The sequence below is a fragment of the Taudactylus pleione genome, unplaced genomic scaffold, assembly GCF_031769625.1.
Source record: "Taudactylus pleione unplaced genomic scaffold, aTauple2 ptg000192l, whole genome shotgun sequence".
NCBI lineage: Eukaryota > Metazoa > Chordata > Amphibia > Anura > Myobatrachidae > Taudactylus > Taudactylus pleione.
The window spans coordinates 3513024-3530233 of NW_028284594.1; the positions used below are offsets into that span (position 1 = coordinate 3513024).

Sequence of the window (17210 nt, forward strand, 5' to 3'; positions counted from 1 at the left end):
TTTAGAAAATAGCTTTTTGTTTTTAAAACACCATATACATTTATGTAAAAATGAATTTGTAGAATAAAAAAAATATTTCCTTATGGTCCAGTAGATAGTTTTCTAAGGTATGCATATAGGAAAAGTGCAGGGACAAGATTTGTGAGTGCCTACAGAGTTTGGACTTCTCTCATGGACAAAGCTAAAGACTTGTCATATGCAATGTACAAATCATGCTTCCAGACACAGAAGAAAGGCAAAAGAAAACCTTGCAATTTCATTTTTGAACTTTTTGTGTTTCAAAGTGAGACTATTCTTTTAAAACATTCAAAGCTATCTAGACAGAAGGGAACCTGCAGTTTTCCTGATATACCACAATACGGTTGAAATTTTAATAAGAATGCTCTTATTTGTAGTACAACTAAAATGTTTCCGTAAGATTCTATTGATAGTTTTCTATGTGTGCTTATTTGGAAAGTGCAGTGACAAGATATAAAAATGGTGACAGAGTTTGGACTTGTCTGATCGATAAAACCCAAGACTTGTCAAAAGCTATGTGTAAATCATGCATAAATAGAAGAAAGGCAATAGGAAAATGATGAAGGCAAGATTCATAAGTATGTACAAATTCTATTGGAAGTATGGCAAAAACAAAACTCAGTTGATGCTATTGACTTAGCCTATTGAGAAAATCAGATATATATAAACCATGAGATGCACCATAAAAAGAAAGAGAGGGCTCGTCAGGGAATTGAACCAGGGACCTGTCGCACCCAAAACGAAAATCATAGAATCATCAAGTAAGCATGTTTTATTTGATATCTTAACCAATTTTATGTGAAAATTATATTATTTTAAAGCAGACACTAATGTGTACAAGGAGGAAATATTAGCATAAATAAAATATTTCCTAATAGTCAATAATTTTCTAAGTATACTTGCTTGAAAATTGCTGTACAAAGTTTTATGATGCCCAGCAGAGTTTTTCTGATGGATAAAACCCAAGACATGTCACATGCTGTGTGCAGATAAGTACTTACAAATAATTTTAGCAGTTTGACAAAAAACAAAATTCAATTGTGCAAATTAGTAAATACAATCTATTTTGAGAGTTTTGAAAAAACAACATTCAGTTGAAATTCACTCAGGAAATTGACTACAATAAGATAATAGAACCATTTCAAAGAATCTGAAAATTTGGGCTCGTCTGGGATTTGAACCCGGGACCTCTCGCACGCTAAGCGAGAATCATACCCCTATGCCAACAGGCCACCTACCTGAAAATTTTTCTTTGGATTTTTCAATTGATTTTAAGAAAATAGCTTTTTGTTTTTAAAACACCATATACATTTATGTAAAAATTAATTTGTAGAATAAATAAAATATTTCCTTATGGTCCAGTAGATAGTTTTCTAAGGTATGCATATAGGAAAAGTGCCGGGACAAGATTTGTGAGTGCCTACAGAGTTTGGACTTCTCTCATGGACGAAGCTAAAGACTAGTCATATGCAATGTACAAATCATGCTTCCAGACACAGAAGAAAGGCAAAAGAATACCTTGCAATTTCATTTTTGAACTTTTTGTGTTTCAAAGTGAGACTATTCTTTGAAAACATTCAAAGCTATCTAGACAGAAGGGAACCTGCAGTTTTCCTGATATACCACAATACGGTTGAAATTTGAATAAGAATGCTCTTATTTGTAGTACAACTAAAATGTTTCCGTAAGATTGTATTGATAGTTTTCTATGTGTGCTTATTTGGAAAGTGCAGTGACAAGATATAAAAATGGCGACAGAGTTTGGACTTGTCTGATCGATAAAACCCAAGACTTGTAAAAAGCTATGTGTAAATCATGCATAAATAGAAGAAAGGCAATAGGAAAATGATGAAGGCAAGATTCATAAGTATGTACAAATTCTATTGGGAGTATGGCAAAAACAAAACTCAGTTGATGCTATTGACTTAGCCAATTGAGAAAATCAGATATATATAAACCATGAGATGCACCGTAAAAAGAAACAGAGGGCTCGTCAGGGAATTGAACCAGGGACCTGTCGCGCCCAAAACGAAAATCATAGAATCATCAAGTAAGCATGTTTTATTTGATATCTTAACCAATTTTATGTGAAAATTATATTATTTTAAAGCAGTCACTAATGTGTACAAGGAGGAAATATTAGCATAAATAAAATATTTCCTAATAGTCAATAATTTTCTAAGTATACTTGCTTGAAAATTGCTGTACAAAGTTTTATGATGCCCAGCAGAGTTTTTCTGATGGATAAAACCCAAGACATGTCACATGCTGTGTGCAGATAAGTACTTACAAATAATTTTAGCAGTTTGACAAAAAACAAAATTCAATTGTGCAAATTAGTAAATACAATCTATTTTGAGAGTTTTGAAAAAACAACATTCAGTTGAAATTCACTCAGGAAATTGACTACAATAAGATAATAGAACCATTTCAAAGAATCTGAAAATTTGGGCTCGTCTGGGATTTGAACCCGGGACCTCTCGCACGCTAAGCGAGAATCATACCCCTATGCCAACAGGCCACCTACCTGAAAATTTTTCTTTGGATTTTTCAATTGATTTTAAGAAAATAGCTTTTTGTTTTTAAAACACCATATACATTTATGTAAAAATTAATTTGTAGAATAAATAAAATATTTCCTTATGGTCCAGTAGATAGTTTTCTAAGGTATGCATATAGGAAAAGTGCCGGGACAAGATTTGTGAGTGCCTACAGAGTTTGGACTTCTCTCATGGACGAAGCTAAAGACTAGTCATATGCAATGTACAAATCATGCTTCCAGACACAGAAGAAAGGCAAAAGAATACCTTGCAATTTCATTTTTGAACTTTTTGTGTTTCAAAGTGAGACTATTCTTTTAAAACATTCAAAGCTATCTAGACAGAAGGGAACCTGCAGTTTTCCTGATATACCACAATACGGTTGAAATTTTAATAAGAATGCTCTTATTTGTAGTACAACTAAAATGTTTCCGTAAGATTCTATTGATAGTTTTCTATGTGTGCTTATTTGGAAAGTGCAGTGACAAGATATAAAAATGGTGACAGAGTTTGGACTTGTCTGATCGATAAAACCCAAGACTTGTCAAAAGCTATGTGTAAATCATGCATAAATAGAAGAAAGGCAATAGGAAAATGATGAAGGCAAGATTCATAAGTATGTACAAATTCTATTGGAAGTATGGCAAAAACAAAACTCAGTTGATGCTATTGACTTAGCCTATTGAGAAAATCAGATATATATAAACCATGAGATGCACCGTAAAAAGAAAGAGAGGGCTCGTCAGGGAATTGAACCAGGGACCTGTCGCACCCAAAACAAAAATCATAGAATCATCAAGTAAGCATGTTTTATTTGATATCTTAACCAATTTTATGTGAAAATTATATTATTTTAAAGCAGACACTAATGTGTACAAGGAGGAAATATTAGCATAAATAAAATATTTCCTAATAGTCAATAATTTTCTAAGTATACTTGCTTGAAAATTGCTGTACAAAGTTTTATGATGCCCAGCAGAGTTTTTCTGATGGATAAAACCCAAGACATGTCACATGCTGTGTGCAGATAAGTACTTACAAATAATTTTAGCAGTTTGACAAAAAACAAAATTCAATTGTGCAAATTAGTAAATACAATCTATTTTGAGAGTTTTGAAAAAACAACATTCAGTTGAAATTCACTCAGGAAATTGACTACAATAAGATAATAGAACCATTTCAAAGAATCTGAAAATTTGGGCTCATCCGGGATTTGAACCCGGGACCTCTCGCACCCTAAGCGAGAATCATACCCCTAAACCAACAAGCCATCTACCTGAAGAATTTTCTTTGGATTTTTCAATTGATTTTTAGAAAATAGCTTTTTGTTTTTAAAACACCATATACATTTATGTAAAAATGAATTTGTAGAATAAAAAAAATATTTCCTTATGGTCCAGTAGATAGTTTTCTAAGGTATGCATATAGGAAAAGTGCAGGGACAAGATTTGTGAGTGCCTACAGAGTTTGGACTTCTCTCATGGACAAAGCTAAAGACTTGTCATATGCAATGTACAAATCATGCTTCCAGACACAGAAGAAAGGCAAAAGAAAACCTTGCAATTTCATTTTTGAACTTTTTGTGTTTCAAAGTGAGACTATTCTTTTAAAACATTCAAAGCTATCTAGACAGAAGGGAACCTGCAGTTTTCCTGATATACCACAATACGGTTGAAATTTTAATAAGAATGCTCTTATTTGTAGTACAACTAAAATGTTTCCGTAAGATTCTATTGATAGTTTTCTATGTGTGCTTATTTGGAAAGTGCAGTGACAAGATATAAAAATGGTGACAGAGTTTGGACTTGTCTGATCGATAAAACCCAAGACTTGTCAAAAGCTATGTGTAAATCATGCATAAATAGAAGAAAGGCAATAGGAAAATGATGAAGGCAAGATTCATAAGTATGTACAAATTCTATTGGAAGTATGGCAAAAACAAAACTCAGTTGATGCTATTGACTTAGCCTATTGAGAAAATCAGATATATATAAACCATGAGATGCACCATAAAAAGAAAGAGAGGGCTCGTCAGGGAATTGAACCAGGGACCTGTCGCACCCAAAACGAAAATCATAGAATCATCAAGTAAGCATGTTTTATTTGATATCTTAACCAATTTTATGTGAAAATTATATTATTTTAAAGCAGACACTAATGTGTACAAGGAGGAAATATTAGCATAAATAAAATATTTCCTAATAGTCAATAATTTTCTAAGTATACTTGCTTGAAAATTGCTGTACAAAGTTTTATGATGCCCAGCAGAGTTTTTCTGATGGATAAAACCCAAGACATGTCACATGCTGTGTGCAGATAAGTACTTACAAATAATTTTAGCAGTTTGACAAAAAACAAAATTCAATTGTGCAAATTAGTAAATACAATCTATTTTGAGAGTTTTGAAAAAACAACATTCAGTTGAAATTCACTCAGGAAATTGACTACAATAAGATAATAGAACCATTTCAAAGAATCTGAAAATTTGGGCTCATCTGGGATTTGAACCCGGGACCTCTCGCACCCTAAGCGAGAATCATACCCCTAGACCAACGAGCCACCTACCTGAAGATTTTTCTTTGGATTTTTCAATTGATTTTTAGAAAATAGCTTTTTGTTTTTAAAACACCATATACATTTATGTAAAAATTAATTTGTAGAATAAATAAAATATTTCCTTATGGTCCAGTAGATAGTTTTCTAAGGTATGCATATAGGAAAAGTGCCGTGACAAGATTTGTGAGTGCCTACAGAGTTTGGACTTCTCTCATGGACGAAGCTAAAGACTAGTCATATGCAATGTACAAATCATGCTTCCAGACACAGAAGAAAGGCAAAAGAATACCTTGCAATTTCATTTTTGAACTTTTTGTGTTTCAAAGTGAGACTATTCTTTTAAAACATTCAAAGCTATCTAGACAGAAGGGAACCTGCAGTTTTCCTGATATACCACAATACGGTTGAAATTTGAATAAGAATGCTCTTATTTGTAGTACAACTAAAATGTTTCCGTAAGATTCTATTGATAGTTTTCTATGTGTGCTTATTTGGAAAGTGCAGTGACAAGATATAAAAATGGCGACAGAGTTTGGACTTGTCTGATCGATAAAACCCAAGACTTGTAAAAAGCTATGTGTAAATCATGCATAAATAGAAGTAAGGCAATAGGAAAATGATGAAGGCAAGATTCATAAGTATGTACAAATTCTAATGGGAGTATGGCAAAAACAAAACTCAGTTGATGCTATTGACTTAGCCAATTGAGAAAATCAGATATATATAAACCATGAGATGCACCATAAAAAGAAAGAGAGGGCTCATCAGGGAATTGAACCAGGGACCTGTCGTGCCCAAAATGAAAATCATAGAATCATCAAGTAAGCATGTTTTATTTGATATCTTAAGCAATTTTATGTGAAAATTATATTATTTTAAAGCAGTCACTAATGTGTACAAGGAGGAAATATTAGCAGAAATAAAATATTTCCTAATAGTCAATAATTTTCTAAGTATACTTGCTTGAAAATTGCTGTACAAAGTTTTATGATGCCCAGCAGAGTTATTCTGATGGATAAAACCCAAGACATGTCACATGCTGTGTGCAGATAAGTACTTACAAATAATTTTAGCAGTTTGACAAAAAACAAAATTCAATTGTGCAAATTAGTAAATACAATCTATTTTGAGAGTTTTGAAAAAACAACATTCAGTTGAAATTCACTCAGGAAATTGACTACAATAAGATAATAGAACCATTTCAAAGAATCTGAAAATTTGGGCTCATCCAGGATTTGAACCCGGGACCTCTTGCACCCAAAGCAAAAATCATACCCCTAGACCAACAAGCCACCTACCTGAAGATTTTTCTTTGGATTTTTCAATTGATTTTTAGAAAATTGCTTTTTGTTATTAAAACACCATATACACTTATGTAAAAATGAATTTGTAGAATAAAAAAAATATTTCCTTATGGTCCAGTAGATAGTTTTCTAAGGTATGCATATAGGAAAAGTACCGGGACAAGATTTGTGAGTGCCTACAGAGTTTGGACTTCTCTCATGGTCGAAGCTAAAGACTAGTCATACGCAATGTACAAATCATGCTTCCAGACACAGAAGAAAGGCAAAAGAATACCTTGCAATTTCATTTTTGAACTTTTTGTGTTTCAAAGTGAGACTATTCTTTGAAAACATTCAAAGCTATCTAGACAGAAGGGAACCTGCAGTTTTCCTGATATACCACAATACGGTTGAAATTTTAATAAGAATGCTCTTATTTGTAGTACAACTAAAATGTTTCAGTAAGATTCTATTGATAGTTTTCTATGTGTGCTTATTTGGAAAGTGCTGTGACAAGATATAAAAATGGCAACAGAGTTTGGACTTGTCTGATCGATAAAACCCAAGACTTGTAAAAAGCTATGTGTAAATCATGCATAAATAGAAGAAAGGCAATAGCAAAATGATGAAGGCAAGATTCATAAGTATGTACAAAAGAATACCTTGCAATTTCATTTTTGAACTTTTTGTGTTTCAAAGTGAGACTATTCTTTGAAAACATTCAAAGCTATCTAGACAGAAGGGAACCTGCAGTTTTCCTGATATACCACAATACGGTTGAAATTTTAATAAGAATGCTCTTATTTGTAGTACAACTAAAATGTTTCCGTAAGATTCTATTGATAGTTTTCTATGTGTGCTTATTTGGAAAGTGCAGTGACAAGATATAAAAATGGCGACAGAGTTTGGACTTGTCTGATCGATAAAACCCAAGACTTGTAAAAAGCTATGTGTAAATCATGCATAAATAGAAGAAAGGCAATAGGAAAATGATGAAGGCAAGATTCATAAGTATGTACAAATTCTATTGGGAGTATGGCAAAAACAAAACTCAGTTGATGCTATTGACTTAGCCTATTGAGAAAATCAGATATATATAAACCATGAGATGCACCGTAAAAAGAAAGAGAGGGCTCATCAGGGAATTGAACCAGGGACCTGTCGCGCCCAAAAGAAAAATCATAGAATCATCAAGTAAGCATGTTTTATTTGATATCTTAACCAATTTTATGTGAAAATTATATTATTTTAAAGCAGTCACTAATGTGTACAAGGAGGAAATATTAGCAGAAATAAAATATTTCCTAATAGTCAATAATTTTCTAAGTATACTTGCTTGAAAATTGCTGTACAAAGTTTTATGATGCCCAGCAGAGTTTTTCTGATGGATAAAACCCAAGACATGTCACATGCTGTGTGCAGATAAGTACTTACAAATAATTTTAGCAGTTTGACAAAAAACAAAATTCAATTGTGCAAATTAGTAAATACAATCTATTTTGAGAGTTTTGAAAAAACAACATTCAGTTGAAATTCACTCAGGAAATTGACTACAATAAGATAATAGAACCATTTCAAAGAATCTGAAAATTTGGGCTCATCCGGGATTTGAACCCAGGACCTCTCGCACCCTAAGCGAGAATCATACCCCTAGACCAACGATCCACCTACCTGAAGATTTTTCTTTGGATTTTTCAATTGATTTTTAGAAAATAGCTTTTTGTTTTTAAAACACCATATACATTTATGTAAAAATGAATTTGTAGAATAAAAAAAATATTTCCTTAAATACCAGTAGATAGTTTTCTAAGGTATGCATATAGGAAAAGTGCAGGGACAAGATTTGTGAGTGCCTACAGAGTTTGGACTTCTCTCATGGACGAAGCTAAAGACTTGTCATATGCAATGTACAAATCATGCTTCCAGACACAGAAGAAAGGCAAAAGAAAACCTTGCAATTTCATTTTTGAACTTTTTGTGTTTCAAAGTGAGACTATTCTTTTAAAACATTCAAAGCTATCTAGACAGAAGGGAACCTGCAGTTTTCCTGATATACCACAATACGGTTGAAATTTTAATAAGTATGCTCTTATTTGTAGTACAACTAAAATGTTTCCGTAAGATTCTATTGATAGTTTTCTATGTGTGCTTATTTGGAAAGTGCAGTGACAAGATATAAAAATTGCGACAGAGTTTGGACTTGTCTGATCGATAAAACCCAAGACTTGTAAAAAACTATGTGTAAATAATGCATAAATAGAAGAAAGGCAATAGGAAAATGATGAAGGCAAGATTCATAAGTATGTACAAATTCTATTGGGAGTATGGCAAAAACAAAACTCAGTTGATGCTATTGACTTAGCCAATTGAGAAAATCAGATATATATAAACCATGAGATGCACCGTAAAAAGAAAGAGAGGGCTCGTCAGGTAATTGAACCAGGGACCTGTCGCGCCCAAAACGAAAATCATAGAATCATCAAGAAAGCATGTTTTATTTGATATCTTAACCAATTTTATGTGAAAATTATATTATTTTAAAGCAGTCACTAATGTGTACAAGGAGGAAATATTAGCATAAATAAAATATTTCCTAATAGTCAATAATTTTCTAAGTATACTTGCTTGAAAATTGCTGTACAAAGTTTTATGATGCCCAGCAGAGTTTTTCTGATGGATAAAACCCAAGACATGTCACATGCTGTGTGCAGATAAGTACTTACAAATAATTTTAGCAGTTTGACAAAAAACAAAATTCAATTGTGCAAATTAGTAAATACAATCTATTTTGAGAGTTTTGAAAAAACAACATTCAGTTGAAATTCACTCAGGAAATTGACTACAATAAGATAATAGAACCATTTCAAAGAATCTGAAAATTTGGGCTCATCTGGGATTTGAACCCGGGACCTCTCGCACCCTAAGCGAGAATCATACCCCTAGACCAACGAGCCACCTACCTGAAGATTTTTCTTTGGATTTTTCAATTGATTTTTAGAAAATAGCTTTTTGTTTTTAAAACACCATATACATTTATGTAAAAATTAATTTGTAGAATAAATAAAATATTTCCTTATGGTCCAGTAGATAGTTTTCTAAGGTATGCATATAGGAAAAGTGCCGTGACAAGATTTGTGAGTGCCTACAGAGTTTGGACTTCTCTCATGGACGAAGCTAAAGACTAGTCATATGCAATGTACAAATCATGCTTCCAGACACAGAAGAAAGGCAAAAGAATACCTTGCAATTTCATTTTTGAACTTTTTGTGTTTCAAAGTGAGACTATTCTTTTAAAACATTCAAAGCTATCTAGACAGAAGGGAACCTGCAGTTTTCCTGATATACCACAATACGGTTGAAATTTGAATAAGAATGCTCTTATTTGTAGTACAACTAAAATGTTTCCGTAAGATTCTATTGATAGTTTTCTATGTGTGCTTATTTGGAAAGTGCAGTGACAAGATATAAAAATGGCGACAGAGTTTGGACTTGTCTGATCGATAAAACCCAAGACTTGTAAAAAGCTATGTGTAAATCATGCATAAATAGAAGTAAGGCAATAGGAAAATGATGAAGGCAAGATTCATAAGTATGTACAAATTCTAATGGGAGTATGGCAAAAACAAAACTCAGTTGATGCTATTGACTTAGCCAATTGAGAAAATCAGATATATATAAACCATGAGATGCACCATAAAAAGAAAGAGAGGGCTCATCAGGGAATTGAACCAGGGACCTGTCGTGCCCAAAATGAAAATCATAGAATCATCAAGTAAGCATGTTTTATTTGATATCTTAAGCAATTTTATGTGAAAATTATATTATTTTAAAGCAGTCACTAATGTGTACAAGGAGGAAATATTAGCAGAAATAAAATATTTCCTAATAGTCAATAATTTTCTAAGTATACTTGCTTGAAAATTGCTGTACAAAGTTTTATGATGCCCAGCAGAGTTATTCTGATGGATAAAACCCAAGACATGTCACATGCTGTGTGCAGATAAGTACTTACAAATAATTTTAGCAGTTTGACAAAAAACAAAATTCAATTGTGCAAATTAGTAAATACAATCTATTTTGAGAGTTTTGAAAAAACAACATTCAGTTGAAATTCACTCAGGAAATTGACTACAATAAGATAATAGAACCATTTCAAAGAATCTGAAAATTTGGGCTCATCCAGGATTTGAACCCGGGACCTCTTGCACCCAAAGCAAAAATCATACCCCTAGACCAACAAGCCACCTACCTGAAGATTTTTCTTTGGATTTTTCAATTGATTTTTAGAAAATTGCTTTTTGTTATTAAAACACCATATACACTTATGTAAAAATGAATTTGTAGAATAAAAAAAATATTTCCTTATGGTCCAGTAGATAGTTTTCTAAGGTATGCATATAGGAAAAGTACCGGGACAAGATTTGTGAGTGCCTACAGAGTTTGGACTTCTCTCATGGTCGAAGCTAAAGACTAGTCATACGCAATGTACAAATCATGCTTCCAGACACAGAAGAAAGGCAAAAGAATACCTTGCAATTTCATTTTTGAACTTTTTGTGTTTCAAAGTGAGACTATTCTTTGAAAACATTCAAAGCTATCTAGACAGAAGGGAACCTGCAGTTTTCCTGATATACCACAATACGGTTGAAATTTTAATAAGAATGCTCTTATTTGTAGTACAACTAAAATGTTTCAGTAAGATTCTATTGATAGTTTTCTATGTGTGCTTATTTGGAAAGTGCTGTGACAAGATATAAAAATGGCAACAGAGTTTGGACTTGTCTGATCGATAAAACCCAAGACTTGTAAAAAGCTATGTGTAAATCATGCATAAATAGAAGAAAGGCAATAGCAAAATGATGAAGGCAAGATTCATAAGTATGTACAAAAGAATACCTTGCAATTTCATTTTTGAACTTTTTGTGTTTCAAAGTGAGACTATTCTTTGAAAACATTCAAAGCTATCTAGACAGAAGGGAACCTGCAGTTTTCCTGATATACCACAATACGGTTGAAATTTTAATAAGAATGCTCTTATTTGTAGTACAACTAAAATGTTTCCGTAAGATTCTATTGATAGTTTTCTATGTGTGCTTATTTGGAAAGTGCAGTGACAAGATATAAAAATGGCGACAGAGTTTGGACTTGTCTGATCGATAAAACCCAAGACTTGTAAAAAGCTATGTGTAAATCATGCATAAATAGAAGAAAGGCAATAGGAAAATGATGAAGGCAAGATTCATAAGTATGTACAAATTCTATTGGGAGTATGGCAAAAACAAAACTCAGTTGATGCTATTGACTTAGCCTATTGAGAAAATCAGATATATATAAACCATGAGATGCACCGTAAAAAGAAAGAGAGGGCTCATCAGGGAATTGAACCAGGGACCTGTCGCGCCCAAAAGAAAAATCATAGAATCATCAAGTAAGCATGTTTTATTTGATATCTTAACCAATTTTATGTGAAAATTATATTATTTTAAAGCAGTCACTAATGTGTACAAGGAGGAAATATTAGCAGAAATAAAATATTTCCTAATAGTCAATAATTTTCTAAGTATACTTGCTTGAAAATTGCTGTACAAAGTTTTATGATGCCCAGCAGAGTTTTTCTGATGGATAAAACCCAAGACATGTCACATGCTGTGTGCAGATAAGTACTTACAAATAATTTTAGCAGTTTGACAAAAAACAAAATTCAATTGTGCAAATTAGTAAATACAATCTATTTTGAGAGTTTTGAAAAAACAACATTCAGTTGAAATTCACTCAGGAAATTGACTACAATAAGATAATAGAACCATTTCAAAGAATCTGAAAATTTGGGCTCATCCGGGATTTGAACCCAGGACCTCTCGCACCCTAAGCGAGAATCATACCCCTAGACCAACGATCCACCTACCTGAAGATTTTTCTTTGGATTTTTCAATTGATTTTTAGAAAATAGCTTTTTGTTTTTAAAACACCATATACATTTATGTAAAAATGAATTTGTAGAATAAAAAAAATATTTCCTTAAATACCAGTAGATAGTTTTCTAAGGTATGCATATAGGAAAAGTGCAGGGACAAGATTTGTGAGTGCCTACAGAGTTTGGACTTCTCTCATGGACGAAGCTAAAGACTTGTCATATGCAATGTACAAATCATGCTTCCAGACACAGAAGAAAGGCAAAAGAAAACCTTGCAATTTCATTTTTGAACTTTTTGTGTTTCAAAGTGAGACTATTCTTTTAAAACATTCAAAGCTATCTAGACAGAAGGGAACCTGCAGTTTTCCTGATATACCACAATACGGTTGAAATTTTAATAAGTATGCTCTTATTTGTAGTACAACTAAAATGTTTCCGTAAGATTCTATTGATAGTTTTCTATGTGTGCTTATTTGGAAAGTGCAGTGACAAGATATAAAAATTGCGACAGAGTTTGGACTTGTCTGATCGATAAAACCCAAGACTTGTAAAAAACTATGTGTAAATAATGCATAAATAGAAGAAAGGCAATAGGAAAATGATGAAGGCAAGATTCATAAGTATGTACAAATTCTATTGGGAGTATGGCAAAAACAAAACTCAGTTGATGCTATTGACTTAGCCAATTGAGAAAATCAGATATATATAAACCATGAGATGCACCGTAAAAAGAAAGAGAGGGCTCGTCAGGTAATTGAACCAGGGACCTGTCGCGCCCAAAACGAAAATCATAGAATCATCAAGAAAGCATGTTTTATTTGATATCTTAACCAATTTTATGTGAAAATTATATTATTTTAAAGCAGTCACTAATGTGTACAAGGAGGAAATATTAGCATAAATAAAATATTTCCTAATAGTCAATAATTTTCTAAGTATACTTGCTTGAAAATTGCTGTACAAAGTTTTATGATGCCCAGCAGAGTTTTTCTGATGGATAAAACCCAAGACATGTCACATGCTGTGTGCAGATAAGTACTTACAAATAATTTTAGCAGTTTGACAAAAAACAAAATTCAATTGTGCAAATTAGTAAATACAATCTATTTTGAGAGATTTGAAAAAACAACATTCAGTTGAAATTCACTACTATAAGATAATAGAACCATTTCAAAGAATCTGAAAATTTGGGCTCATCTGGGATTTGAACCTGGGACCTCTCGCACCCTAAGCGAGAATCATACCCCTAGACCAACGAGCCACCTACTTGAAGATTTTTCTTTGGATTTTTCAATTGATTTTAAGAAAATAGCTTTTTGTTTTTAAAACACCATATACATTTATGTAAAAATTAATTTGTAGAATAAATAAAATATTTCCTTATGGTCCAGTAGATAGTTTTCTAAAAACATTCAAAGCTATCTAGACAGAAGGGAACCTGCAGTTTTCCTGATATACCACAATATGGTTGAAATTTGAATAAGAATGCTCTTATTTGTAGTACAACTAAAATGTTTCCGTAAGATTCTATTGATAGTTTTCTATGTGTGCTTATTTGGAAAGTGCAGTGACAAGATATAAAAATGGCGACAGAGTTTGGACTTGTCTGATCGATAAAACCCAAGACTTGTAAAAAGCTATGTGTAAATCATGCATAAATAGAAGAAAGGCAATAGGAAAATGATGAAGGCAAGATTCATAAGTATGTACAAATTCTATTGGGAGTATGGCAAAAACAAAACTCAGTTGATGCTATTGACTTAGCCAATTGAGAAAATCAGATATATATAAACCATGAGATGCACCGTAAAAAGAAAGAGAGGGCTTGTCAGGGAATTGAACCAGGGACCTGTCGCGCCCAAAACGAAAATCATAGAATCATCAAGTAAGCATGTTTTATTTGATATCTTAACCAATTTTATGTGAAAATTATATTATTTTAAAGCAGTCACTAATGTGTACAAGGAGGAAATATTAGCAGAAATAAAATATTTCCTAATAGTCAATAATTTTCTAAGTATACTTGCTTGAAAATTGCTGTACAAAGTTTTATGATGCCCAGCAGAGTTTTTCTGATGGATAAAACCCAAGACATGTCACATGCTGTGTGCAGATAAGTACTTACAAATAATTTTAGCAGTTTGACAAAAAACAAAATTCAATTGTGCAAATTAGTAAATACAATCTATTTTGAGAGTTTTGAAAAAACAACATTCAGTTGAAATTCACTCAGGAAATTGACTACAATAAGATAATAGAACCATTTCAAAGAATCTGAAAATTTGGGCTCATCCAGGATTTGAACCCGGGACCTCTTGCACCCAAAGCAAAAATCATACCCCTAGACCAACAAGCCACCTACCTGAAGATTTTTCTTTGGATTTTTCAATTGATTTTTAGAAAATTGCTTTTTGTTATTAAAACACCATATACACTTATGTAAAAATGAATTTGTAGAATAAAAAAAATATTTCCTTATGGTCCAGTAGATAGTTTTCTAAGGTATGCATATAGGAAAAGTACCGGGACAAGATTTGTGAGTGCCTACAGAGTTTGGACTTCTCTCATGGTCGAAGCTAAAGACTAGTCATACGCAATGTACAAATCATGCTTCCAGACACAGAAGAAAGGCAAAAGAATACCTTGCAATTTCATTTTTGAACTTTTTGTGTTTCAAAGTGAGACTATTCTTTGAAAACATTCAAAGCTATCTAGACAGAAGGGAACCTGCAGTTTTCCTGATATACCACAATACGGTTGAAATTTTAATAAGAATGCTCTTATTTGTAGTACAACTAAAATGTTTCAGTAAGATTCTATTGATAGTTTTCTATGTGTGCTTATTTGGAAAGTGCTGTGACAAGATATAAAAATGGCAACAGAGTTTGGACTTGTCTGATCGATAAAACCCAAGACTTGTAAAAAGCTATGTGTAAATCATGCATAAATAGAAGAAAGGCAATAGCAAAATGATGAAGGCAAGATTCATAAGTATGTACAAAAGAATACCTTGCAATTTCATTTTTGAACTTTTTGTGTTTCAAAGTGAGACTATTCTTTGAAAACATTCAAAGCTATCTAGACAGAAGGGAACCTGCAGTTTTCCTGATATACCACAATACGGTTGAAATTTTAATAAGAATGCTCTTATTTGTAGTACAACTAAAATGTTTCCGTAAGATTCTATTGATAGTTTTCTATGTGTGCTTATTTGGAAAGTGCAGTGACAAGATATAAAAATGGCGACAGAGTTTGGACTTGTCTGATCAATAAAACCCAAGACTTGTAAAAAGCTATGTGTAAATCATGCATAAATAGAAGAAAGGCAATAGGAAAATGATGAAGGCAAGATTCATAAGTATGTACAAATTCTATTGGGAGTATGGCAAAAACAAAACTCAGTTGATGCTATTGACTTAGCCTATTGAGAAAATCAGATATATATAAACCATGAGATGCACCGTAAAAAGAAAGAGAGGGCTCATCAGGGAATTGAACCAGGGACCTGTCGCGCCCAAAAGAAAAATCATAGAATCATCAAGTAAGCATGTTTTATTTGATATCTTAACCAATTTTATGTGAAAATTATATTATTTTAAAGCAGTCACTAATGTGTACAAGGAGGAAATATTAGCAGAAATAAAATATTTCCTAATAGTCAATAATTTTCTAAGTATACTTGCTTGAAAATTGCTGTACAAAGTTTTATGATGCCCAGCAGAGTTTTTCTGATGGATAAAACCCAAGACATGTCACATGCTGTGTGCAGATAAGTACTTACAAATAATTTTAGCAGTTTGACAAAAAACAAAATTCAATTGTGCAAATTAGTAAATACAATCTATTTTGAGAGTTTTGAAAAAACAACATTCAGTTGAAATTCACTCAGGAAATTGACTACAATAAGATAATAGAACCATTTCAAAGAATCTGAAAATTTGGGCTCATCCGGGATTTGAACCCAGGACCTCTCGCACCCTAAGCGAGAATCATACCCCTAGACCAACGATCCACCTACCTGAAGATTTTTCTTTGGATTTTTCAATTGATTTTTAGAAAATAGCTTTTTGTTTTTAAAACACCATATACATTTATGTAAAAATGAATTTGTAGAATAAAAAAAATATTTCCTTAAATACCAGTAGATAGTTTTCTAAGGTATGCATATAGGAAAAGTGCAGGGACAAGATTTGTGAGTGCCTACAGAGTTTGGACTTCTCTCATGGACGAAGCTAAAGACTTGTCATATGCAATGTACAAATCATGCTTCCAGACACAGAAGAAAGGCAAAAGAAAACCTTGCAATTTCATTTTTGAACTTTTTGTGTTTCAAAGTGAGACTATTCTTTTAAAACATTCAAAGCTATCTAGACAGAAGGGAACCTGCAGTTTTCCTGATATACCACAATACGGTTGAAATTTTAATAAGTATGCTCTTATTTGTAGTACAACTAAAATGTTTCCGTAAGATTCTATTGATAGTTTTCTATGTGTGCTTATTTGGAAAGTGCAGTGACAAGATATAAAAATTGCGACAGAGTTTGGACTTGTCTGATCGATAAAACCCAAGACTTGTAAAAAACTATGTGTAAATAATGCATAAATAGAAGAAAGGCAATAGGAAAATGATGAAGGCAAGATTCATAAGTATGTACAAATTCTATTGGGAGTATGGCAAAAACAAAACTCAGTTGATGCTATTGACTTAGCCAATTGAGAAAATCAGATATATATAAACCATGAGATGCACCGTAAAAAGAAAGAGAGGGCTCGTCAGGTAATTGAACCAGGGACCTGTCGCGCCCAAAACGAAAATCATAGAATCATCAAGAAAGCATGTTTTATTTGATATCTTAACCAATTTTATGTGAAAATTATATTATTTTAAAGCAGTCACTA

The 17210-nt window shown here is 32.5% G+C and overlaps 9 non-coding genes across 9 annotated transcripts; all 9 read right to left on the reverse strand.

Moving 5' to 3' along the window:
- Positions 1–3756: 3756 nt before the first annotated feature.
- On the reverse strand, positions 3757–3828 carry TRNAP-AGG (transfer RNA proline (anticodon AGG)). The gene has a single exon. It is a non-coding gene; the product is annotated as a tRNA-Pro (tRNA).
- Positions 3829–5045: 1217 nt separating this feature from the next.
- On the reverse strand, positions 5046–5117 carry TRNAP-AGG (transfer RNA proline (anticodon AGG)). Its single transcript has one exon. It is a non-coding gene; the product is annotated as a tRNA-Pro (tRNA).
- Positions 5118–6334: 1217 nt separating this feature from the next.
- Positions 6335–6406, reverse strand: TRNAP-UGG (transfer RNA proline (anticodon UGG)). The gene has a single exon. It is a non-coding gene; the product is annotated as a tRNA-Pro (tRNA).
- A 1584-nt stretch (positions 6407–7990) lies between these two features.
- Positions 7991–8062, reverse strand: TRNAP-AGG (transfer RNA proline (anticodon AGG)). Its single transcript has one exon. It is a non-coding gene; the product is annotated as a tRNA-Pro (tRNA).
- Positions 8063–9279: 1217 nt separating this feature from the next.
- TRNAP-AGG (transfer RNA proline (anticodon AGG)) lies at positions 9280–9351 on the reverse strand. Its single transcript has one exon. It is a non-coding gene; the product is annotated as a tRNA-Pro (tRNA).
- Positions 9352–10568: 1217 nt separating this feature from the next.
- Positions 10569–10640, reverse strand: TRNAP-UGG (transfer RNA proline (anticodon UGG)). The gene has a single exon. It is a non-coding gene; the product is annotated as a tRNA-Pro (tRNA).
- A 1584-nt stretch (positions 10641–12224) lies between these two features.
- TRNAP-AGG (transfer RNA proline (anticodon AGG)) lies at positions 12225–12296 on the reverse strand. Its single transcript has one exon. It is a non-coding gene; the product is annotated as a tRNA-Pro (tRNA).
- Positions 12297–14595: 2299 nt separating this feature from the next.
- Positions 14596–14667, reverse strand: TRNAP-UGG (transfer RNA proline (anticodon UGG)). The gene has a single exon. It is a non-coding gene; the product is annotated as a tRNA-Pro (tRNA).
- Positions 14668–16251: 1584 nt separating this feature from the next.
- TRNAP-AGG (transfer RNA proline (anticodon AGG)) lies at positions 16252–16323 on the reverse strand. Its single transcript has one exon. It is a non-coding gene; the product is annotated as a tRNA-Pro (tRNA).
- Positions 16324–17210: the final 887 nt, after the last annotated feature.